This window comes from Macaca mulatta, chromosome 3, assembly GCF_049350105.2.
Source record: "Macaca mulatta isolate MMU2019108-1 chromosome 3, T2T-MMU8v2.0, whole genome shotgun sequence".
Classification (NCBI taxonomy): Eukaryota; Metazoa; Chordata; class Mammalia; order Primates; family Cercopithecidae; genus Macaca; species Macaca mulatta.
The window spans coordinates 13,118,723-13,145,354 of NC_133408.1; the positions used below are offsets into that span (position 1 = coordinate 13,118,723).

General features: G+C 44.3%; 1 protein-coding gene across 2 annotated transcripts in view; it reads right to left on the minus strand.

Annotated features, from left to right (window-relative positions):
- Positions 1–26,632, minus strand: part of KCNE2 (potassium voltage-gated channel subfamily E regulatory subunit 2) — a 160,732-nt gene that overhangs the window by 89,455 nt on the left and 44,645 nt on the right. The window lies entirely within an intron of this gene.

A 26,632-nucleotide genomic window follows, 5' to 3' on the forward strand; every position in this document is an offset into this window, starting at 1 on the left:
ATAAACAGTTTATACCATGGACTGTCATTGTTCTCTTTACTACTGGAAATAGCATAATTAGTGTCTTTAAATTTAATCAGATTAGAGATTCAATTTCAGAAACCCAAGAACTTATTTTAGAAAATTCATATTTAAAATTCTGGCTCTCTAGAACTACTCTCAGTATCAAAATCTCTATTAGGGTTCTCCACAGAAACAGAACTCTCATGTAGGTCCTCTGGAAAACTCCAATATGGATTTTGATACTGATGTACATATATAGACTTATTATGAGGAGTTAGCTCACATGATTGTGGACATTGAGAAGTCCCAGCATTCGCTGTCTGCAAACTGAAGACCCAGGAAAGCCTCTAGTATGATTCCATTTGACTCCAAAGGCCAGAGAACGAGGGGGAGCTGAAGGTGTAAATCCCAGTCAGAGGGTCAGAGAAGATGAGAGAAGCTGTCCCAGGTCAAGTAGGCAGGCAGGAAGCCAAAAGAAGCAAATTCCTCCCCTCCCTTTTGTTTTCTTAAGGCCCTCAAGGGATTGGATGATGCCCATCCACATTGGGAGGGCAATTCTCTTTATTGAGTGCACTGATTCCAATGCTAATTTCATCCAGAAACATCCTCCGGACTCCGCTAGGAACAATGTTTAATCTGGGCACGCTGTGGCCAGTCAAGTTGACACATAATTAACCATCACAGCCAAGTAGCCATGTTTAATTAGGCCATGTTTTCTGAACTATGCACCCCCTCTGCATCCTAATATCTCAAGGGTTGAGCCAAAGTATTGCTCAAAGAATATCAACAAGTGCTAATACTGCTTTTTCCCCCAAAATCAAAGAAAATAATCAAATTTTAAAAAGTTTTACATATGCGCCCTTTACAATTTTTAAAATGTCTTTGGTCCCTGTGACCAGTTGTCTAAACTAGAATTTAGTATAGGACACTGACTCTGCACTATTTATATAGTTATTTTAATTGACTGTCTCCTAAATAAGTTTGAAATTTACTGAAAAGACCACATGGTTAGTGGGAAAAGTGGGAAATTAGGCCATTGACTATTGACATACACAAAGCCCTGAAAGCCTGACTCAGTCCAGTAGTGGTATGCTAAGCACTGGGGAGACTTGAATGACTTTTGAGCTGAGAAGAAGCCCAATTACAGCTGTGCCATAGGAATACTTCTCTGACCACAGGGGCCAGGAAAGATAACAGCAAAACTTCTCAAAATGTGGTCTTCTACCAACTGGATCAGAACCCCCCCGGATCATTTTAAATGGGAACACCCAAGACCTCCAGTCAGAATTTCTGGGTGTAGGACCCAGGAATCTATATTTTAACAGTCTCCCAGATTTTAATGTACATTTTAATGTACATTGAAATTTATGAATCAGCAGATTAGATAGAGGAGAAGTGGGAGATATGAAAACCAGTTCGGTGGCTGCAGAGATTCTGCCAAAGAGAGGTGATGAGTGAATAAACTAGAGGGACTTGATCTAGAATGAAACAAGTAATAACACACGAAGGAAAAGCCAGCAATGGACAAGCAGCCAAGGGCTTCTGACCAGGGTGACCGAAGGATGGTGGGGCCATTAGCAGAAACAAGGAGGGTAGGAGAACAAGTTAGGAGGGTAGGAGAAACATATGAATTTGGTCAAAGATAATATATATGTTTGGATCTGGCCACTGTAAAAGTGAGGTGCTGGCAGGACGTCCTAGCAGGCACATGGGATGCTCTGTCATGAGCAGATATCTGCATGGTATTGTACGTCTATGGTCGACTCACATGCCTAGAAACCGAGAGACATAATGAAGCTCGGGCCATGGGGCAGGTCTTCTCGGAGTCTATTAACTTTCTCTGCTTGTGGCCAGAGATGACACCCATTGCCCGACAGCTATCTGCAGATTAGTCCATTAGTCACACAAAGGTGATGAGAACTGAGGAGAGGAAGATGAACTACCTGAAAACCAGCTTATGGTTCCCACCCCACCGGGTCTACCTGACAACAACATTTTCCAAAAGGTATCACAGTATTATTACTCTTGAGCTCTGGCTGGGATCTCTGTGCATGTCCTCATTGCAATAGTGCACCAGCAGTTCACTTTCAAAGGCAGCTTCAAAATCCTCACAGCTGTGTTTTAAACCCAGCCAATTAGATTTCACTGGAAAGTCAGTCAGGGCCAAAACCTGGGAGTAATTTCAAGGACACCTTTTAAGACCAAAAGGCAGCCTTTCAGAATTGACAGTTTCTGTAGATCCAAGTTACACAGAGCCTTTCATCTGCACATTAGCAGATGCAGGACTGGGAGGATGGACTGGAAGGACTTATCTGAAACTGGAATCATCAGGTTTCCTGAAACACACACATTTTCTTGTTTAGCTTCCCATCCACCAAGGAGGTCATCTGGGGAATATCACTGCCGGAAATATACCTAGAGGTTTTCAATTAAAATAAATTGCCTCAATCTTTGCAAATTATACAAGAACTGGCAGTGTCATACCAAGGCTACAAACTCACTCTCAGGCAAGCTCCAGGGTGACAAACTTCAGAAACCACAGATGGGGAATGAAATCCCTTCGATGCTCACAGCCTGCCCTCTGTGACCTTCTGAATGGAGTCACAGTGCCTGGTCCTCAAAAGCCCCAGGAAGCTGTCAGCAGAAGCTGTGGAAAATCCAGCCTGGTGATCAGTCCTCAGGCCTGCTTTAGTCTCCGGTTGACCCAAGGTCTTCCTGCCTGTCTCAGAGGACTCCTGGGGCCAGCTTAGGGATAGGTGGCATCACACATCCTTTCTGTAATCCACCAAGCCTAACTCATCTCAAGGACGGTAAGTAACCCTCAAGCACCTCCCAGGTCCAAACCCTCCCTGGCCTCTGATCTTTATTTCCATCAGACTCTCCTGGGCACGCAGAACAAGCAACACATTTATGTTGCTTCCCACTCTAGACCATAAACTCACTTGTATTTTTCCTTTCTGGAATTCCCCTGCTAGCTCTACAGCCCCAAGAGAGGAATTGTCCAGAGTTTGGATGAGTGACACTTGTATTGCTTACAAACTTTTCAAGATGTGAATATTTAAGATGATTCAGGACTATGCATGGTGACACATGCCTATGTCACTATATTAGTCTGCTAGGGCTGCCATAATGACGTACCACAGACTGGGTGGCTTAAACAACAGCTTTTTTGTTTTTTGGGGTTTTTTTTGGGTTTTTTTGGTTTGTTTGTTTTTGAGATGGAGTCTTGCTCTGTCGCCCAGGCTGGAATGCAGTGGCACGATCTAGGCGCACTGCAACTTCTGCCTCCCTGGTTCAAGCGATTCTCCTGCCTCAGCCTCCCAAGTAGCTGGGATTACAGGCACGCACCACCACGCCCAGCTGATTTTTGTATTTTTAGTAGAGATGGAGTTTCATCATGCTGGCCAGGCTGGTCTCGATTACCTGACCTCATGATCTGCCCACCTCGGCCTCCCAAAGTGCTGGGATTACAGGTGTGAGCCACTGTGCCAGGCCAAACAACAGTTTTGTTTTGTTTTAAATACAATTCTAGAGGCTGGAAGTCCCAGATCAAGGTGTCAGCAGGGTTGGTTTCCTTCTGAGGCCTCTTTCCTTGGCTTACAGATGGCCACCTGCTTCTGGTATTAATATTTTCACATGCTCATCCCTCTGTGAGTCTGTACCCTAATTTTTTTTATAAGAACACCAGTTAGATTGGATTAAGGCCCGTCCTAACAGCCTCGTTTAACTGTGGTTACCTCTTTAAAGACCCTATCTCCGAATTCAGTCCCCTTCTGAGGTCCTGGAGGTTAGGAATTCAAACATATGAATTTGTAAGGACACAGTTCAGCTCACGACAGCCACAGAGCATGCACCCAGTGGAAGTCCAAGCCCTCCTGTGCCTCGCCTCAGAGCCAGACTACCCACTGCCATATTCCTCATGAGTTGGAGTGAGTTAGGGAAGACAGAAAGTTCAGTTAAGTCAGCTGTTTCTGGTTCACAGCTCTGGTAGAAAGTTCACTGGGAAGAAGTGTTGGCAATTAATAACTGGCAGGCTCGGGTCCTCACCTGTTTAGACCCCCATCTCCCTTGTCGGTGGGCATCACCTAGTGCCTTTTACTGATCAGCTACCCTGCCTCAAAGCCGTGGCCCCCCAGCCTTCAGAGAAGAATCTCACAAAGCATTCACACACACTCCAGGTGACAGAAATTGCTGTGCCTGCAGTGCTCTAGTTACGTGTGGGACCCAAGCACTCGGTCCAGGCCTGCTTGGAGCACGTGTGATCTCATCGGACGGAGGAGGCCGCGTGGAGGGCCCCATGCGGAGACGGGCCCAGGCACCGACCAGAGCCTGCTGGAGGCTGCGTGCAGCTGTTTGAAGAGAATTAGTTTGACCCTCACAATGGAAGAGGCAGAACAGTTCAGGAAACCTACTCTAAAAGGGCAAAGATACCTACATCTGTGTCAAAGAGAAGCACTGCTATTGGTGAGAAAACACTGCAAGATGGAACAAGGTGTGGTACCGTTTAGAGGAGGGTCAGACCTGAGGCCCGGGTGAGAAACGCTTGGGGGAAGGTGGTCGTTGAGCTGAGTCTGGAAGGCTGTGGGTAAATGGGAGGGGATCCCAGAAGTGGGGGGCACAGCCTGTACAATGACCAGATTTCAGGCCTGTTCTGACCCAAGCAAAGGCAAAGACTGAGTGCTGCTTGAAAGCATCCCCAGAGCTACACGCCCCAGAAAGAGCAGGAGCTGAAGGCAGTTGCCTGTGGCCAAAATAGCGCCTGCAGACAGCGGGAGAGGGCAGCCTGTTCTCGGACTCAGCACCCCTTCTGTATCGGAACCAGAAACTGGCTCTCCACTGTCAGCATGATTGCTTTCCAGGAATCTCCTGTTTTGTAAAGTATTTTTGCCAAGATGTGATGTTTTGCAAGCCCTGCAGCCCATCTCCCTCCTCCTCCGTCAAACTGATGAAACCATTCATCTTCCAGCCCCAGGCAGCCTTACCCCACCCCAGCCTCACTCCCCAACTCACCCCAAAGTCTGGCTAAGACCCAGGAGTCTCAGAGGCAGAAGACAAGCCCGTCTGTCTGAACCAGAACTGGCGACACGGAGGGGCTGTGGTATCCTCACTGCCCAGCGAAGACAACTGCCTGTTGGCAGACACTCCCAAGGGGCCTAAAAATCTCCAAGACAGTCCCTGCATTTGGCAAGAGACAGGGTCGGATCATTTATGAGTGTATTTTGACATGAATTAAGGGCAAGGGGCCGTTTCTGAAATATTTGCTAGAGAGCTGTATTTTAAACTCATTGCACGGCTCAGTGACTCCTGCTCCACATAAACTAATCAATACAGTAAATATTTATTCAAATTCCCATTTACGAGGCCAAAGGGAAAACAGGTTAACTACAGAGGAAGTGCTTCATGCATGTTGACACCTGTACCCAGAAATCATTTATCCCAGCCTTGCAAGGAAACAGTAAATTTCACCAGCCCACTACTGTGCATCAATCCAGACAGAAACTTCTTAAGGCTGGATGATACGTTATTAATATTGATCAAGCTATGGGACAAGCATTGTTCTAAAAATTGTGCATGTATTAATGTACATAACCCAAAAGAGACTTCCATTTTACCGCAAAAACATCAAAATCCTACATTAAAAATGTAATAGATTTTAAGAACATTTTTAAATTCAAAACCACCCCGGGACTCTTTATGTCAGCATCCTGGGTAGTACCTCGTGGTAGTATTGCCCCACCGTGAATACTGATGTGATAACGAACTGTACCTTTAATATCTTAAGACTTTAATCCTAAGGACTAAACCCAGATTGTTCTATCTCAGCGTTCCTGGGAGCCCTGTGAAAGCTAAAAGCTAATTTGGGATTTAGTCTACAAAGATTTCCCAGTCGCTGTTTGAGCCCTTGGTGAGCAGCCGTGCCAAGAAATTACCCCAGACCTTTCTGGTAACCTAGCCATGGCCCAGGAGAGAGAGAGAGAGGAGAGAGAGAGTGGACAGGTCACTTTGTCTCCACTCTAGCTTAGCCAGGGCTAGGATCATAACCCCACTAGCAGCAAGCGTACAGCTTTGGGAGAAATAGGAAAGTAATCCAGTCAGAAAACACTGTAGGAATTGAGAGGGCAAAATAGCTGCCACAAGACCTAAATGATGTCGGAATGCTTTTCAGAAAGTCTACTCTGTTCCCTACTTCTGGTGCAGTGGGGGAGACGTGTAAGATTGCAAAGTCATACTCCTTCGGGGATGAATGCCCTCAGCCCATGCCCTTGACAGGTGAATGCAAACTATTATGTAGTTGGACATATTTACTTTACATGCATTTGTGTATGAGTATGTGTCATGCCCATGGGGTTTCCTCCTCTGTGGATTAGGGAGGGTTGAAAGTTTCCCCTCTCTTGTCCTTGAAGGAATATGTGACTCTAATAGTGAGGCTTTCAGTCACCCTGTCTAACCTTTGTCAGCAAAGGGAAAATTGAAACCTCCAATAGAGCCCCGTGACCAGCCAATTTTTTCACCTTAGCCTAGGACATCACTAACTATGAACAGCAACACAGGTTAGGCAGTTGCCATTTTTCAGAGAAGCTTGCAGGAGGGTGGAAGCCGATCCAAAATGTTTGCTGGCGGGGCGGGGACACAGAATGCAATTATATGGAGAACATGAATTTATTCACATTACAACTCAGAGATTCAAAGAAACTATTCTTTACTGTCTCTATAGCTTCATCTGATATTTCTCGTGAGAGGCTAGCCTGCTGGGCAGTAGGAGCTACTAAGACTGGCCAACTGACAATAGTTCAGGTTTTTTTCCAGTTTAAACTGCCTCCTTTCAATTTAAATGTTGAGTCCGTTTATTCCAAGTTCAATTCCCTTTAGGATAGCTCATATTTTAATAGTGTATATAGGACTGCTCAGATTTCCTCCTGTGGTTGCTTTGTTACTTTCCAATATGGCAGCCAGTGTCGGAGGAAAGATGGAATTTTCATGATTTTGAAGTGGGAGGGAGAGTCATCTCTGAACCCCCCTTCTGGAAAGCTCCCCTAGCCAGATTTCCTTATCAACTTCTGCCTGACCCTTTGAGGGCACCCAGGCACTTCTGTTGGTCCATTCCCTACTGGTGTCGAAGGCATCTAAAGAGGCTAATCTCTGGTTTTCCCTCTGCCTGACCCAGTGATCTCATATGTATTGCCCAGGCTGGTGCAGGGACAGGCTATGAAACAATCTCCTGCTAGAGTCCTAAATGGTGTTTCTCAGTTTACCCAACAGTCCCCCACCACCATCAACTCTGGGAGTGTGAAAAGGAGAGGGGATATTAGGGCTGGGGCTTGGTCTCTTGCCTCCCTTTTTACTGTCAGCCCTCTGCCAATCCTTCTGCACCTATGGAAGTGGCCAAAAGCTGGGGTCCTCCAAGAGGTCTGAAGCACCCCACCCTTTTTTTTTTATTTTTATTTTGAGACAGAGTCTTGCTCTGTCATCCAGGCTAGAGTACAATGGTGTGATCTCTGCTCACTGCAACTTCTGCCTTCTGGGTTCAAGTGATTCTCCCGTCTCAGCCTCCCAAATAGCGGGATTACAAGCACCTGCCACCATGGCTTGCTAATTTTGTTTGTTTGGTTGGTTGGTTGGTTTTTTTGTATTTTTAGTAAAGACGCAGTTTAGCCATGTTGGCCAGGCTAGTCTCGAACTCCTGACCTCAAGTGATCCGCCCACCTCGGCCTCCTAAAGTGCTAGGATTACAGGCGTGAGCCACCATGCTCAGCCTGAAGCCCCTTTTTATATACCTATGAAGGAATGTCACTAATCTTGATGTTTTGGTCTTCTCATGGCTATCTGGATGTTTTTGGTGGCCCCATGGGATACAAGTTTGTGATCAAGATCCCTGATCCTGACCCAATTGTCTTCCTTCTTGTTTCTTCTTTGCACTCACAATTGCAGGTCCACATAGGGTGGCCTTCAAGCTCTTCTCATAGATCATAGCCTTCCCCTGCCCAGGACAACAAGCCTCAAAGCCTACTTGCCACAGGCTGAAGTCTGTCTCTTCCATAATTATGGAAACATTTTAGAATATCAGTCTTCCACTTCTGGGTTTTAAAATTTAATAAATTTTGAAAGTCCTCTTCCTCTCTGCAAAATCTGGATTTCAGGACTATTGTCTTCCTTCAAAAATTCTATTTTGGATGTCATAAACTTCCTTTCTCTGTGCATCCTGACATAACAATTCCGATTATTTCCCAACCTCCCTGAGGGGCAACAGATGGCTCAAACTGCATAGGGAGAACTGGGGGGAAGTTCTGCCCACAAAAATGCCAAGGGGAAAAGCACATGAGTAGTTTGCAAAAACAAAAAGCAAACAACCAAAAAACAAAAAATCCTATCCCCATTTCATAAATCGATTACTGAGACTCAGTCAAATGCCTGTCCTCAGCCTTATTTGCTTCTGTTCTCAGAACTACACGAAAACTTTAGTGGATGAGAATGGGTTCACCAAAGGCCCAAAGCCTGCCCCACCTGGTGTCTCCATGGGATGATTACTCATCCCTGTCTCTGCTACTTCTCAAACCGTCTAGTCAGACCCTACAACCGTCATATGACCCCACCACAACGAGAACCGGGTACTTATGACTATGACAGGAACTTGAGGGACAATATGATGTCTTTTCAATGTCAGAAATGACAGATGGGGCTTGACTTAACAGTTGTACAAAGTTACCAACTTATGGCTGATCTCTTTTGCCACATGATGAAAAGGTGTTCAGACAAACTGCCATAACCGTCTTAAAGACTCTGCAAAGGAGAGAACACAGGCCAAGTGTGGTGGCTCATGCCTGTAATCCCAGCACTTTGGGAGGTCAAGGTGGGTGGATCCCCTAAGGTCAGGAGTTCAAGACCAGCCTGACCAACATGGTGAAATCTCATCTCTACTAAAAATACAAAAATTAGCTGGGCATGGTGGCGGGCACCTGTAATGCCAGCTACTTGGGAGACTGAGGCAGGAAAATTGCTTGAACCCAGGAGGCAGAGGTTGCAGAGAGCTGAGATCACGCCATTGCACTCCAGCCTGGGTGACAAGAGCGAAACTCTGTCTCAAAATAAAAAGGAGGGAACACAGCCATGTGGATTTCTCAATGCCCTTTGTATGGATGATGCCGTCAGGAAAACTCAGGGAAAACCAAAGAGAACAGAGCCAAAGAGTACAATGCACTTGGATCTTCTTCATTCACCAACTTCTCTAGAAGCCACTTCAAAGAGACAGAACTATTGTTATTTTTTGTGTTGTCCTGTACTCATGTGGCAACTTAGCTTTCAAAGGACTGTCACACCTACTAGTTCCTTTTATCCTCTCAAAGCCCCATGAGGTGGGTACAACTACAATCATCTCCTTTGACAGATGTGTCAGCCTCTAGGGCACACCATGGTGGTGTGAGATGCTCCAAAGAAATCCGGGTGACTCCCAAAGTGAGTTCTTTACACTGTGTCGCAAACAGGCAATTGGATCTAAATCTTCATAGAAAGATGGAAAGTTGAGTGATGTTGCTGAATAGTTTAGAGTGAGACAACAGGCGTCTATAGATTTGTGCTGGACCTATAGGTTCTCATCCTGGTTTGGCCACTCGATGGCCATGCAAGTTTGAGAAAGTCATTGAACCTCTTCAGACTTAGTTTCCTTGATTGAAAAACAGGAATAAAAATAATATCTGCCCTGCTCTCTGTGCAGGATGGCCAAATGCATCAAAATTAAGCACCTGTGGGTGCTGTATTTATGGAAGAATTTTTGGACACAATCGACCTTCAGAGAGGTGGGGCGATAACTACAACAGGCCCAGGCTTCTGTCTTTTCTAGTCAACATTTTATATATCAATCCTGGCTTTCTGCTTCCTTATCTCAGGAAAGAAAGAGGAAAAGCATGTGTGTAATCAATATAAATTAGTCCTTTTATTCTTGCTTACAGATGACTGGAGGAAGAACATAGCATAAGTATGGTGAAGGATGTGGCTATTGGGGTCCTTGGTCTGTATGTTAGAAGAGCACTTTACAAGCACTTTTATACATTTTCTGGCAACCAAGTCAGCAAGCAGAACAAATAGCATCACCTGGATACAAAGACTGAAGAATGGAGCTGAGGACTAGTGTGAACTGAGTCTCTCCTCCTCCCCCTGTGCAAGGTTTGGGGTTGAAACTTGAGCACTTGAGACAAAAGATTTGAGCAACTCGAATGAATGCATTCTTTCTGAAATGCAGCCACAGTCACCATCACTAATCCTTGAGCACCTAGTATTTACGGAGCGTCGTGTCGATTTACAAATAGATGCTCATCTCCTGTTAGTGGCTCAGTATTGTGCTAGGGCCCAAAAGCTATGTTCAAGTGCAGTATTGGTGGCTTCCCATGGTTTATGAGTGTCTTTGCAGAAACCCCCCAAATATATGAAATAGTAATAAATGGTTTGGGCCAGAACTGAAACCAGCGTAGGGCATGTCACTCACTATAAGGAACGTAATGAAATAACGAGAGATTGGATCAATCATTTAAAATGAATTAATGGGAAACATACTATGAAGGGCTAGGTTTTATGGTTCAAGGATAAAGGGGTTTGGATGGAAAACAGACCAATTAAAGTGACTATCATTAGAGGAAGTGTCATGGAGAAGGAGAGACTTAACTGGATATTAATAGATCAGTAAACATTTTATGTCAAGGTAAAAGGTGAAGCTATGCTTGATAGGAGGAAAAAAAGAACAAAATCCCAAAGAGGGTATATATAAGGCATGCATAGTACAGCGGTGTGCTGGTAAACATTCAGCAACCCTCTGTTGGTGGATGAGGGACTTGATTAGTAACATTTGCCAATTTCCAAGACATAAACACTCCCAGTATGGCTAATCTCAAGTGACCAGCATGACATCACGGAATGGGTAGTTGGAAGGGATGGGCATTAGCAAACCATTATAGAGTATTTCCACCATTAAGATACAACCACCATGAATGATCTTAGGAGTACAGATAATGGTGAAACCATTTGGAAGCTATGAGTTTTGAGTATGCATTAACTTTTTAAACCTAATTTATTTAATTGTAAGTTTATATAATTTACTATATAATGACAACAGTGTTTACCCATGGCTCACAAGCTTCCTGAACATCTCAGCGCAGGCTCTTGGGAGCCTGTATGAGAGAGTTCCTGCACATGATTATGGCCCAGATCCGAAACAGGAAAGCCATCCCACGGGAATGATTCATGCAGGAGGTTTGAGGGAAATAACATTCGCTTCATAGAGCCAGATCATAAAGACCAAGAAAGACGAGGAACCTGGTGTAGAGGGAATGGAGTAGGACTGAGAGCCCCCAAGCGTGGAGCTGCCATGATGTTTCAGGAAGCTGGAGAGGGGTGCAGGAGACAGACTGGGGAAGGAGAGTGCATTGAAAGGCGGGGCGGGAAGAGGAGCTTAAAATTGGGGCGACAGATTGGCTGGAGATGGGGAGACTAATATGAGGGATATTTTAAAGTAAACCCAGCACAATATGTCACCCAGATTTGGGGATTCAGAGAAGGGCCCATTAAAGGTGCAGGAGGTAAGTCTGATTGGCTGAGAGGGGAGTTGCTGCTGAGAGAAGGAGCTGACCTGAACATCCTGGGAAGGATGATGAGTTCTCAAACCTGCTGCATGGGAGGCAATGGCCCGGGAGATGCAGCAGGGGAAAGGTCTACAGCAGTGACATTGTGGACAACTGTCAGGGGATACGAGGCTGGAGCCTGTGGGAGAGGAATGTGATTGGAAATGTCCATTTTGGGGTTTCAGTCCACAGCTGGCAGAAGAAGCCTTGAGATGAATGAGCTCTCTGGAGAAAGACATACAGAAAAGAAGCATTAAGCTTGGCACACACTGGCATCTGAAGGTGGGAGGAGGAAGAAGAGCCACAAATGATTCCAGATAAGAAGTCCCCAGAGCCGGGTGCAGTGGCTCACGCCTGTAATCCCAGCACTTTGGGAGGCCAAGGTGGGCGGATCATGAGGTCAGGAGATCGAGACCATCCTGGCTAACAAGGTGAAACCCCGTCTCTACTAACAATACAAAAAATTAGCCGGGCGTGGTGACGGTTGCCTGTAGTCCCAGCTACTTGGGAGGCTGAGGCAGGAGAATGGCATGAATCCAGGAGGCAGAGCTTGCAGTGAGCTGAGATTGTGCCACTGTACTTCAGCCTGGCATCACAGAGCAAGACTCCATCTCAAAAAAATTAAAAAAAAAAAAAAAAAAAAAAGAAGTCCCCAGAGGGTAGGAGAACGAGAGAAAAAGGTCTCAGAGACCAAGATGGGGCCATTTCCCAAAGGGAAGTGTATGTCCAATGCATTAGGGTTGCTGGCTAAGCTAAAATAGTGAAAAATAAGTTCTCCTTTCTCAGACAGGGATGTTAGCTAGGCTAAAACAGAGAAAAATAAGTCACTTCTCAGAAAGAAAGAGTGACAGTAATGGAATTTAATTCCACCTCATGAAGAGAAACCAAGTCCACTACTTGGGGCAGAAGCTGTTCTCCTGGCCTGGGTTACCTGGAAGGTGCCTCAATGTTGTACCTCACTGTGCTATGGAGGCACAGGCTCTTTGTTCCAAGGAGGGGCGCCCAGTCAGTAAAAACGTGTGTTGGGAAATCTCGCCGCGCTAAACATGTTCCAGAAACTTCTCAATAGTCAACAATTTAAAAGCCTGAGACCATAGAAGTTAAAACTCTAATAAGCAACTAAAAGGAGAGTACAACATATGCAGCCTTAGAGACATTTCCTTCTACCCTAGGAATATAAAATTGCAATTTGTGAAATAATCTGGCAGTGACCTTGATTGCAGTTGTTTCCTTTCAGAAGATTCTCCATGAAACCTAAAAACACAAGTCTCATTCCTTTAGAGGAAATCTTTTTTAAATGTCCAAAAATAATAGAGTATAAATACAGCAGTCCTCTTGAAGGAATGTGCTGTATACGTCCATTGTCCATTACAAACGCCAGAGGTACCACATGAGGTCTTTAGGGATTACTATATAAATAATGAACACTCTTAAAAATGCAAAATCCAATTCAATAGTGCTTTCATTGCTCTTATTTTGGATTATGTCTATTGAGAGAGAAAACAGATTTCAAGCCAAATAGAGAGAAAGATAATACCCCATATATTGTGTTTAATTTAACATATTTTATAACAGAAATAACAAAGACAAGGCTTACTCTACAGCTTTACTTTTTAAGATTTAGTGATTCCAGTAATGCTTTTGCTTCGTGAAATGCTGAAAATAAAGCAAGAATATTTACATTCTTGTTTTATTTTATACAATGCTTCTCATCATTTCCCTGTTTGTGTAGTCTTATGTGTGTTCTTTCTTTTGTTCCTAACCCTTTACAAGGACAACCCAAAAAAAATAAACCTATGTTTTTTTCATTTTTGTTCTTGAATGATAGAATGTTTCTTAACTCTTTATGATATATATTAAAACTACCCACATATTGCTGCACCAGGCTTTAATTAGGGGGAGAGTTTTTTCCCGATTGCATCTCCTTAGCTACATGGATTGTGCTACAATCAGGAGAACAACAGGAGAAATGAAGAGAAATGACAAAATTGTTTGTTGACAGGGCTTTGGGGAAGAAGACACACTCAACTTTGCTGGTGGCACCATAAATTGAAAAAAGAAATCATTTCAAGAGTAATTTTGCAATATGTGACAAGTCATAAAAATTATCCTACTCTTTGACCCAGTAGGGTTCTTGGAGAAACATGTCCCAAGGAATAATTCCAAGGAAACAAAAATATTTGTAAGAAGATGTGTTGAGCCCTTCCATATATTAAAATGAATAATTGGAAACAGCCCAGGTACCCAACTGTGAGGAAATGGCTTAGGCAGACTGTGCTCTATTAATATAATGGAATATTAAGTGGTCACTAGGAATGACAATTATAGAGATGATTATGCAATCTGAGAAGTATCATGCAAAATCATTTTAAATGGAAAGAGGAGAAAACATAGCAATGCACAGAGCGAAAGGCAACATTTCCTGCCTCCATAGGAGGGTGTGTGATATAAAGAACTGGGGATGTAGCAGTTCAGTTACTGGATTCCTCAGCTTTTATTTCACCTGCCTTTTAGATGGGCCTGTTTGACCTCCATTGCTTAGCTTATAAATCCTACTATTCTCAATCTGTAGGCAGCACACTCTCCTGAGAAGGGAGAGGCAATACTAGAAGGTAGAGGCAAGCATAGTTTAAAAAAAATACAATGATTTGCCCAATTGTTTTCGTGTGTGTGTGTGTGTGTGTGTGCATGTGTTTGTGTGTGTGTGATTATGTATAGTTGAATTTGAAGCTCAAATAATATTTTTAAAGAATGTGAGCTTTGTATGTTTATCAAAAGCAAGGCTTTAAAAGGTTGAGAAAAAGTTCCCTCTTTTAACTTGTCCTAGGTATTTATGAAACTATTTAATGCCGTGTAAATTGGATCTGCAGATATTCCCTTGAAATTGCCCATATTGAAGCAGTCTAGCCTTCCACAATGATCTTGAGGTGCAAGGAACACACAAAAGAATTGCCTATCCAACAATTTGCTAAGGAAGAGAGTTTATATGAGATAAACAGGCTGCTGGTCTGTCTCGTTGAGGTGGCAATATGGTCATACACTCAAAGACAAATTTTTAAAGGGAATTTTAAAATGTTATTAAGGGCAGTGAACTAAATGGAGGACCAAATATTCTCTGAGTGTATGACTAAACAGTCTCATTGTTTTGTTACATACTTAAATGGAACTTCTGCCATATCTGTGTACAATGAGTCCTCCTACATCCAGGCACTGGGACTCAACCCACCACCTCCTCTGAGTCCTGCTTCATCAGGGTTCCATCTGTCGCCAGCTCCTCCACTGCCATCTCCAGTGGCTTCTTACTCCATTGTCCTTAATCTAAATGAAACTTACACTGTATCTTTCCTTTTCCCTTCAGACAGTGGTGTGCCAGTACATGTTTAACAACCAGTTCTCTGGAAAGAAGAGCTCTGACTTACAGCCCTTGCCAATTGCTGTGGTGTAAATACTCTTATCATGGTTGATTTCAAACTACCAACATGACATTACTGAATACAGAGGAGAAGAGGTGCGTAATCAATAGCACAAGCATCATGTAGTATTTACACACAGGGACAATAAAGTATAGATAATAGTAACATGAAATAAAATCATTAGAAAATGAAGAGTTTTGAATATTCATTATCATTTTTAAAAAAATGTATTTGGGCCGGGTGCGGTGGCTCACGCCTGTAATCCCAGCACTTTGGGAGGCCGAGGCGGGTGGATCACGAGGTCAGGAGATCGAGACCATCTTGGTTAACACAGTGAAACCCCGTCTCTACTAAAACCACAAAAAATTAGCCGGGCGTCATGGCGGGTGCCTGTAGTCCCAGCTACTCGGGAGGCTGAGGCAGGAGAATGGCGTGAACCCGGGAGGCGGAGCTTGCAGTGAGCCGAGATGACGCCACTGCACTCCAGCCTGGGCGACAGAGCGAGACTCCGTCTCAAAAAAAAAAAAAAAAAAAAGTATTTAACTGTAAGCTTATAAAATTTAATTTTAATCTAATCAAAATTTAATTGTAATGAATTACAAAATTTAATTTAATAATAGCTCATGAAATTCCTGAAAAGTTAATAATCAGTTCTTGCAATCCAGCCCTAGCACATAGCTCTAACACACCAGCCCATCTCTCCATCAAAATTTGGATCATAAAACTATTGTGTCAAAGGATTTCATGGTCATTTGACACTACCCTCTTTGAAGCTTTCTCCTCCTATGGTTTAGGGCAGCACGCTGTGGTGGTTTTCCTTTGACACTTCCAGTAAGCCGTCTTCATCTCCTGCCTTGGTTCCATCTCTCTCCTTTAATCCCCTTTGCATATTTGTGTGCACCCGATTTTCATTCTTTTTATTTGCTGAGCCAGGGTCTCACTCTGTCACACAGGCTGGAGTGTGGTGCCATCCCAGCTCATTGCCACCTCCAACTCCTGGGCTCAAGCAATCCTCCTGCCTCAGCCTCCAGCATATTCTCATTCTCCACCTGGGTCTCTTCCCTTGGTGATCTTATTCACATCCACCAGTGACATATTAATGACTCCAACATTAATATGCATCTGCAGCCAAAATCCTGACTTGTCTCCAGGTGCAAAACGGCCCATGGGTGTCACCACCTACATCTTTATTTTTGTGCTTTCTTTCATACCTCTTTACCCAAACTTGATATTTCTCCTGCATTCCTTATCTAGGTCAAAGAACGTTTCCACTCATTCATTAATTCAGTCATAAATTCTGATTGCATATTTAATATCAGCCAGGCACAGTTTTAGCCACGTATTCATGAAATACGATAGAGAGTAAAGTCACCAAAGGCCTCAAGAAGACAGTCAGCAAAACAAACAAGCAAACAAAGACCAGATATATCTTATAATGTCAATGACAATAAACATGGTGAAAGGCAAGGCATTTTAAAGTCATCCTCGGTTCCTTTCTCCTTTACTCCCTACATCTGCATGGATACTAAGACCTATCCCTTGACAGTCTCAATATCCCTTGAAAGGAACCTTTCCTGCCTCTCCAGATTGGCATTGCCTTAAGTTGGGCATTAGCACCTGTGACTTCCCACCTCTGACCTGGCCTTCCTGTTACAGGTTCTTGCCTGATCCATCCTCCATATTTTCTCTGGTGCTTTTCAAAATTATCCCCTCCCCTTGTTAAATACCTCATGGGTTCCTTTAAGCACTGTAGGATAAATTCCTTGACATACTATACAAGGAAACTAATTTCACCAGTTATTTGCCATGTGTGAAATGCTCAGTGAACATGTGTTGTACACACACAGGCACATGTGCACATAGTGCACACACAGAGAGTTTATTTACATGTATACACATATATACTATATATGTGACTATTTGGAATATAGATGTGAATATATACTATATGTGACTTTATGGAATATAGACATAAATATATTCCTTATAGAATAGACGTATGTATTCCATATAGTCACAGAACGATGCCATTATCCTTCTGACAACTTGGTGAATCCACATCATTTTTCACTTTGTACAGGAGCTAGAACTTTCCATAATCTGGCCTGACCTTTCTCCCTGAAGTTTCCTCTCCTGCCCCGCCCCCAGTTCACCTAAAATCCCATCTCAGTGTCCTACTTTTCCATCTGACATCATTTTCACACCTTGGAGCCTTTGCTTATGTTGTCTCTTCTTCCAGGCATGCGTTTGCTTCACTTTCTCTGTCCAGTAAGACTCAACCATCCAGACGCTGCTTCTTAGGGAATGCTTCTTCCCTCCAGCCCTCACTGCCATCCTTTTGCCCCAGGAAATCTCTCCCTCCTTGCCACTGCCACAACCCTTTGCTCGTAATACCTTTTTGTTGAGCACCTACAATGTGCTAGGCACTATTCCAGAGACTGGGAATGAGTGATGAATAAAGTTAAGTCCCTGCCCTTGTGGAGTTGGTATTCTACTGGAAAGAAATGGAATATAAACACATAATTTCAAATAGCAACACATACTGAAACAAAAATAAAATAAAGCAATGGGTAATCAGATGGAGGGGGTGAGTCCAGATGTATCAGTCTGCTCAAGCTTCCGTAACAAAATACCACAGACCAGGTGGCCTAAACAGCAGAAATGCATTGTCTCACAGTTCTGGAGGCTGGAAATCAAGATTAAGGTGTTGCCAGGGTTGGTCTCTTCCGAGGTCTCTCTCCTTGGCTTGCAGACGGCCGCCTTCTCACTGTATCCTCACATGGTCTTTTTCCTCTGTGTGTTCACACCCCTGGTGTCTCTTCATGTGTTCAAATTTCCTCTTCTTGTAAGGATACCAGTCAGATGGGACAAGGGCCCACCCCAACCATCTCATTTTAACTTAATTGCCTTATTCAAGGCTCTATCTCCAAATATATTTATAGTCTCAGGTGCTGTGGATTCAGGTTTCAACATATAAATTTGAGGGAGACCCACAATTCAGCTCCTGACAGCCAGGAAGCTGTCCTTCCTCCCCAGGTGGGGACAATCACAGCACACTATCAAGAGGTAGCATAGCCATTTGTGTCCACGCTCATCTCCCACATGAATCACTGTGCAGTGAGTGTAAGGATCATGTCTTACTTCCCTTTGGCCTATATCACCTACCATATATGCAGTAAGTGTTTATTGAATAAATGCATAAACCAATTGGCTTTTAGAGACAATTGGTTTTGGGCTCAGAATCCAATCAGTTGTCCATATTTCAAATTTAAAAAAAATCATCTGATAGCTTAGTACAAAATCCTAGTGACACAATAGTGTGCCTAATTTTAAAGCTATTCATATCCAAGCCACCTGAATGGCTCACACTTTTCCCATTCGTTTTTCCAGTGGGCATTGTACCACATCCAGCCATCTGACAAGGAGAGTAAATTGCATCTGATTTTCCAATTTTGAAAGCTTGAGGATTATTTCTGGCTTGGAAGCAGTTCAGTCCCAGGAATATCAATGCCAGCATCTGTACTAAAGTTAATTTGTTTCTCCATCTGTGCCATTTGTGAATCTACCCATTTGAACTCTTGGGAAAGGGAGGTAGCTGGGTGAACCCTGCAGTCAGAGAAGACAGTAAGCAGGTGGCTTCCTCTCAGGGAATGCACAGAGCAGCACCAGAGGGAGGAACCCAACTGTGAGGCATCAAATCGTTCCTGACACTCTCACAGAATACATGCAGCAGATGGAGAGGGAAAGGGATTGAGAATTTTCATCCTCCTACCTTGAAAGTAGAGTGGCGACTTAGGCAGATCACAGGCACGATCACATTTCACATTATATGTGGCTCCTTAATTAACATTACTTTTTGTTTCAGTGGGAAAATAGCACATATCACCTTTTATCACTAGTTCAAGAAAAAATATTATTTTAGGTCCTAGTTCTATGTTCTTAATTCCGGTATCCTTACCCTTTATAGATTTGCTCCCAGTGAATTCAGATTTGTGTGTGTGTGCGTGCATATATATTTTATTACTTAAACAGCCTACCATTTTGTCTAAAACATTTTAAGCAACTTATAAAACCACTTAAAATATAATAAGATTGTATGACTTAAAATTGGATAAAATTTTTGCATATGGCCTTTACTTGAAATGAGATAGACTTTTTGTACTACGTCTTTCTCACTGAGATTTGCTAAAACATAATTAAATCCTTCTGTATACGTATCTGATGCTCGGAAGAAAATAATGCTGCTAACAGAAGCCCAGCATAGTATCTCTGGAAATAGGGAAGATTATGTTCCATGTTTCAGGCACATTTTTGCACAACAAATGAAAGGGAATTGTCTTGTGTGAGGAGCAGTCATGAAGTTCTAAATGCTTTAGTTTCTCAACCTTGGTGTCAAGACCTCTCAATTCATGCACATGTACAGTCCAGCATGTCTCCAATTACTGTTATGATGGGCAGGGAGGTGGGGTGGAATACTGAGAGGTTAGAACATTCTCTAAAAGGAAAGCTACTCCAGTTTTATTTCCTATTGGACTGTTAGGGAGTCGTGGGAAGTGGGGAGTAGTTGGAAAAGAAGAGAAACAAGAGGGAATTTCACAACAATGAAACACTGAACCATAACACCAAATACTGAGGACCATGGATGGTAGACTTGTGGCAGGATATGATGTAGGAGTTAAGAAAATAGGTCTGCCTTCAAAGTGGCCGGGTTCTAGCATCAGCCCTGCTGTTTGCTAGCTGTGTGACCTTGCCAAAAGTCACACACTTAACCTCTTTGGATCCAACTATACAAAGTGTTTCTTATTCTTCACTTCCTTTTTGAAGTGAAAGAGTCAGGCTAGAAGAGCTCTTAAGAATGTTCCTATCTTCGTCTGTTCAGTGTTGCTATAAAGGAATTCCTGAGATTAGGTAAATTATAAAGAAAGGTTTATTTAGCTCATGGTTCTGCAGGCTGTACAAGAAGCATGGCACCCCCATCTGCTCTACTTCTGGCAAGGGCCTCAGGCTGCTTCCACTCATAGCAGAAGGCAAAGTGAAGCCTGTTGTACAGAGATCACATGGCCAGAGGGCAAGCAACGGGGAAGGTACCAGGCATGTTTCAATAGCCAGCTCTTGAGGAAACTAACAGAGAAATAACTCACTTACCCCCAAGGGAGGGTATTGACCTGTTCACAAGGAATCCACTTCCATGATCCAAACACCTCCCATTATCCAACACTGGGGGTCAAATTTTAACATCAGGTTTGAAGGGGACAAGTATCCACACCATAGCAATTCCCTTTCAGTTTTTAGCAGCATAACATAACAAAGAGGTGCTCAAGAAGCTGGTGGAGAAGTGCTGCCCTCCCGGGAGCTGGCTGGGGAAAAGTTTATTCTGTTTACTTCTGTTTATCCTTTTACCCAGTGTGGGCCCTGGGAGGATTAAGCCGAGGCCTGGGCCTCCAGGGGCCTATCTAGATTCTCCATTAGCTTGTCAAGCTTTGCCCTGAATAGCCCATTACTAAAAATGTTGATGAAAAAAAGACTGTGTACATCTTTTTGGAATACCTGACTCTCTCCCTTTAGTGTTTTACAAACTGTCTTAGTCCTTTTGGGTTACTATAACAAAGTGTCATGGACTGCGTAGCTTATAAACAACAGACATTTATTTTGCACAGTTCTGGAGGCTGGAAGTCTAAGATCTGTGTCTTGTCCTAGGGAGGGCTGTCTTCCAGGTTGCAAACTGCCAACCCTTCCTTGTGTCCATATGGAAGAAGGGGAAAGAGCACCCTCTAGAGTCTCTTCTCATAAGGGCACTAATTCCATTCACGAGGGTGCACCCTCATGACCTAATCACTCCCCCAAAAGCCCCACCTCCAAAGATCATTACACTGAGAGTTAGGGCTTCAACACAAATATTTGGGGAGACACAAACATTCCGTCTATAGCACAAACCCACCATCCTAAATTTGTGGCATCGTATTTGCTCTTGGGAAAAGCAGACAGATATGGCCCTAAAGTGTGATGTGTTTGAATCCCTTTAGAATGAGCCAGCAGCCATGAAGCAAAAGGCCCTCATCAATCTTTGTATTTTTCTTTCTAATTTTCTATAAACTATTGTTTTCAACCCATTATTAAAAGTTTCCTTCATCTCACACCAGTTAGAATGGCAATCATTAAAAAGTCAGGAAACAACAGGTGCTGGAGAGGATGTGGAGAAATAGGAACACTTTTACACTGTTGGTGGGATTGTAAACTAGTTCAACCATTATGGAAAACAGTATGGCGATTCCTCAAGGATCTAGAACTAGAAGTACCATATGACCCAGCCATCCCATTACTGGGTATATACCCAAAGGATTATAAATCATGCTGCTATAAAGACACATGCACACGTATGTTTATTGCAGCACTATTCACAATAGGAAAGACTTGGAATCAACCCAAATGTCCATCAGTGACAGATTGGATTAAGAAAATGTGGCACATATACACCATGGAATATTATGCAGCCATAAAAAAGGATGAATTTGTGTCCTTTGTAGGGACATGGATGCAGCTGGAAACCATCATTCTCAGCAAACTATCGCAAGAACAGAAAACGAAACACCGCATGTTCTCACTCATAGGTGGGAACTGAACAATGAGATCACTTGGACTCGGGAAGGGGAACATCACACACTGGGGCCTATCACGGGGAGGGGGGAGGGATTGCATTGGGAGTAATACCTGATGTAAATGACGAGTTGATGGGTGCTGACGAGTTGATGGGTGCAGCACACCAACATGGCACAAGTATACATATGTAACAAACCTGCACGTTATGCACATGTACCCTAGAACTTAAAGTATAATAAAAATAAATAAATAAATAAATAAATAAATAAATAAATAAAAAGTTTCCTTCATCTATGAACTCTCTAGGCCCACATGAAAACTTGAGGCCGGGCACGGTGGCTCACGCCTGTAATCCCTGCACTTTGGGAGGCCGAGATGGGCGGATCACGAGGTCAGGAGATCGAGACCATCCTGGCTAACACGGTGAAACCCCGTCTCTACTAAAATACAAAAAAAAAAAAAAAATTAGCCGGGCACGGTGGCGGGCGCCTGTAGTCCCAGCTACTCGGGAGGCTGAGGCAGGAGAATGGCGCGAACCCGGGAGGCGGAGCTTGCAGTGAGCCGAGATGGTGCCACTGCACTCCAGCCTGGGCGACAGAGTGAAGACTCCGCCTCAAAAAAAAAAAAAAAAAAAAGAAAACTTGAAAACAAGCCAATTAAACAATTGCAGCTAGGAACAAGTAAGCACATTTTATTTTACCTCCTGGAAAAGGAGCCCAGCCCAAAAGATCTCAGCTCCAGCAGGTAGCTGGAGACAAAGAAGGACTTCCTACCAGTAGCTGCTGAGTATCCATGGAGTTCCCCCATGACACTCAACCTGGGGGCTCCAGAAATCCAGAGAGGACAGGAAATGAGAGCAGACTTGCATCTCCTTGGAGGGTGTGGTTGGGGGTTTCCCCAGGAGAATGCCTGAAACCACGAATGCATAGACCTTAATGGATTAACAAGAGGACTTCCAACAGGACCCAGAAGAGGACCTAGCTAGGTGGCCAACACACACATTTCTGTGGATTCCCTCTCCACTCAGCCCTTTGCTCAGCTCTCTGAGATTTGAGGATACGGATGCAAACATCATTCTGAAAAAGGTACCTCTCTCCCCACCTGCCACCAGTCCATGACCTTAACATGGTAAGACTCACCAGACTGCATCATGAGTCTTTTGGATTTTCCAAGATATGGGTTTTCACTTTGTTTCACAATGCTTTGAGCAGTTTTTGAGTTTTTTCAGATATTTATGTTTCTCCTTGTCTAGAGTGGACATGGGTGAGGCTCAGCGGGTTTTTCCTGGTGGCAGTGACCATCAACTTCTTTTTCTTTTTTTTTTTTTTTTTGAGACGGAGTCTCGCTCTGTCGCCCAGGCTGGAGTGCAGTGGCGCGATCTCGGCTCACTGCAAGCTCCGCCTCCCGGGTTCACGCCATTCTCCTGCCTCAGCCTCCCGAGTAGCTGGGACTACAGGCGCCCACAACCGCGCCCGGCTAATTTTTTGTATTTTTAGTAGAGACGGGGTTTCACCGTGGTCTCGATCTCCTGACCTTGTGATCCGCCCGCCTCGGCCTCCCAAAGTGCTGGGATTACAGGCGTGAGCCACCGCGCCCGGCCCTGACCATCAACTTCTTGAAAGCAGCAACCATTCCATTTTTAAATTTATGGATTCAACCAATATTTATTGAGGATGTATCAGGCACTGATCCAGCTGCTGAATTTCTAGTTCTGAGCAAAACAGATAGGGCCTCGACCCTTAAGGAACTTAGAGTCTGGTGGAAGGGACAGGTGTTAAATTTGCAATTGCAACAATAAATATAAAAGTACACACCGTGGTTGTACTGACAGACCAACAACTGGGCAGGAGTAGAGGGTTAGTGTGTGGGAAAGAAGAACCGTGGAAGTTGGAAAAGAAGCACAGGGTGCTAGTAAAGAGTATAATGGAGGCCTCAGTTAGGTTAGGAGGGGGTCAGGAAAGGCCTTGCAGAGGAAATAGCCTGAATGATGAAGGAGCCTTAGCCAGGGAATGATTTGGGGACTGATGGGGTCTGACTGAGCCCAGTAAGAAGTGGAGACGAGGGCATGCAAGGAGCTGGAAGGTAAAGAGGGGTAGATCCACAGGGTCTTCAGGAAGTGCGAACACTTCCGTTTTAAGCCAAGTGCAGTAGGAAGCCATTGATGGGTTTGGGGCAGGGTTGTAGGCTGATTTGGTTTCTACTTAGAGGAGATCACTCTAGCTGCAGAAGTGGAGGCCACAAATGGATGTGAAGAGACAGGTAGGAGGCTAATGGTGGGGGACTCTAGGTGAGAACTGTTGGTGCTGGACCTGGTGGGGGCAGTCGAGATGGAGAGAAGTAGACAGATTGCAGACATACTGAGGAGGAGCCAACAGGCTCTAGTTGTGATGCACGAGATAGTGCTGCAGGAGCAACTAAAACAGGTGGACAGTGACTTTGCTTTTGTAAGGGGAATACACTGGAGGGTCAGGTTTGAGAACAAGGTGAGGAGATCCACCTTGGAAGTGTTAATGTTGAGGAGTTTGGGAGAGCAGCAAACAGAGCTGGCAAGGAGGCAGTTAGATATTAATGTCCTGAAGCCCAGAGGAGAGTCAAGGCTGCCTTCTCCGTGATGCCTGGCAGGGCTCTGCATCCACTAGACACGCCCAATGCATGGCTGTTGATCTAAAGCAATCACAGAACCCTAAATGCTCACCTTAGTCTGCCACTTACCCTGGGGCTCCCAGGAACCCTCATCTCAGGAAGACTTAACAGTCACTGTCGCCACATTTTGGAAATGTTAAAGTCCAATCACAATCACTCCAGATAATTGCCCAGAAGGTACCAAAAGAGTTAAATGCATAGTAAGTATTAAAATTATTTATCCTCAGCTTCCTCTCATCTTAAAGTTTGTATACTCAAGTCCCAATATAATAAAATCTGGATTAAGCTGTTGTAGAGCTTAATGGAGCCAAGTGACTATGCCAAGTCTCGGTTAATACATTTTAAATGAAAACACATCAGCAAGATTTAGAACAAGGGTCAGGAATCATAAAATAAATACCACAAAAATAATTCTCCATTGTGAAATGACGGGTGTCATGCCCCTGGGAGTCTAAAATCTCTTCTGAATTAAACAATCTTTTCACTTGGAGACAATTAGCAAACTGTTGGCAGGCTATGCTCTTACCTTGAGAGAGGGAAAGAGAAAGAAATTCAGAAAGTGAAGCCAGAACCTTGTCTACCTCTGTTTCCAAGGTTGGCTCTAAACACTGTCAAAATGTTATTGCTCTGGTTCGAGGAAAGAGACTGACAGACCAACAACTGGGCAGGAGTAAAGGTTAGAGCCTGGGAGAGAAGAGCCAAGTTGTACAAACATTTAGAGCCTTCTAGAAGCTGAATGAACTTCTATCTCTGGGGATACCTTTGTTTTCTGAGGGCCACAGGTGGTATAGTAAACTAATACTGTTTGCCATCCATCCCTCTAACACCAGTCTCATCTTGAATCCTGCCAGAGAACCTGGTGCTCCTCTCAGGGAAGTAACTGAACTACAGACATTCTTTGCTCTGGTGATAGTGAAGGATGGGTCTCATCACCTTCGGGGGCTTATTTTGCCAGTGCCCGCAGTCTTTTCCAAACCTCTACAGGCACTTTGTGTTCCCAGCTAATGCTGGAGCAGTGCCCACTCCTGAAAGGCTGAGCCATGGGTCTTCTTTTCAGCTGCAGTGAGCTCTGTGCCTTCATAGGCAATGCCCTTCAGTCAGGCAAAGGCAGGGGCCGGACGCCATGTTTAAACTCAGACCTGCCTCAGAGTCTGTCCAAACGCGGAGGGCTCCTCCTTGGGAGGCCTTGCGATCTGCATGTTTATCAAAGGGACACATCCCAGCAGGAGGATTTCCTGTTGGTGCCACTATCCTGGGTCTTGCTGAGTTTTAGCCTCTATGCTCAGCCTGTCATGCCAGTGCCCGCACATGGTGACTAAAATGCCCCTTTCACATTTCCAAACACTCCCCTAAAAGAGGTGGTCCCTGGTAATAACCACTATCAGGGGAAACCCCAGAACAGAAGGAGTCAGGGACCCAGGGCTATGTCTTTCTTCTACCTCAGTCACACCCAGGTCTGGGACAATCAACAGGAACCAATGCACCACTGTGTTACCAGCCATGGAACCTGGAAGCTATTCCTAGCCTCTGCCCCCCAAATTTATCCTGAGCATGTCCCCCACGGGTGGTTCAGATGGCATGGTGAAATCCGGGGCTTTCTCCTACAAGTCTTTAAGCTGCCTGCCTTCCGTGTCGCCCACCCTACCCAGCTCAGTCTCGGGTGGGCTGAGAGGGGTCGGCCATGTTGCCATCTTCCCTACCTCTCATGGCTTCAGTGACAGCATCTGTCGTGGTTTCTTCTCCTCACATGATAATCGGAGACACCTGTTCCTTTACAGTAGAACCCAGAAAGAGCCGTTATTAATAAATGCCCCAATGGGCTTTTACATTTCTTGAGTGTGAGGATGTGAGGGTGAATGAACAGTTTAATTATGTGAGCAGGGGGCCAGGAGTGGGTGCTGACATGACTGGTAGCTCTGTTATTCTCAACAGACATACTGCTGCCACCCGACCAAGGCTAGAGTAAACACAGCCACATTCTGAACTGAATTTTGACAAGACCCTGTTTCCAGACTCTTCTATGTCAAAAGCAGCTGTATCTACCACAAAATGGAGGTTTTGTCCTTGAAAAACTTAATAATTTCAAAGAGAGAAGGGCTGGCCAGTTTGTGAATGGTATAAACACAGTGGTCTCAAAACCACAGGTGATCCCAGGTGGTCAAGATGAAGGAAGAAAGAGGACACTTTTCTGAGGGCTCACGCAACCAAGCATGTGTGAAATTCAGAGTTAACTGACAGGAGCACATGAGTGGCCCAGCATGGGTGATTCCCAACCTCACAGTGGGCAAATGGACCACAGCAAGAGGTCTCCAGGCCAAAACATGAGTATCATTTACCCTAATTAAATCTACTCTGCAGGGGGCCTGAGGC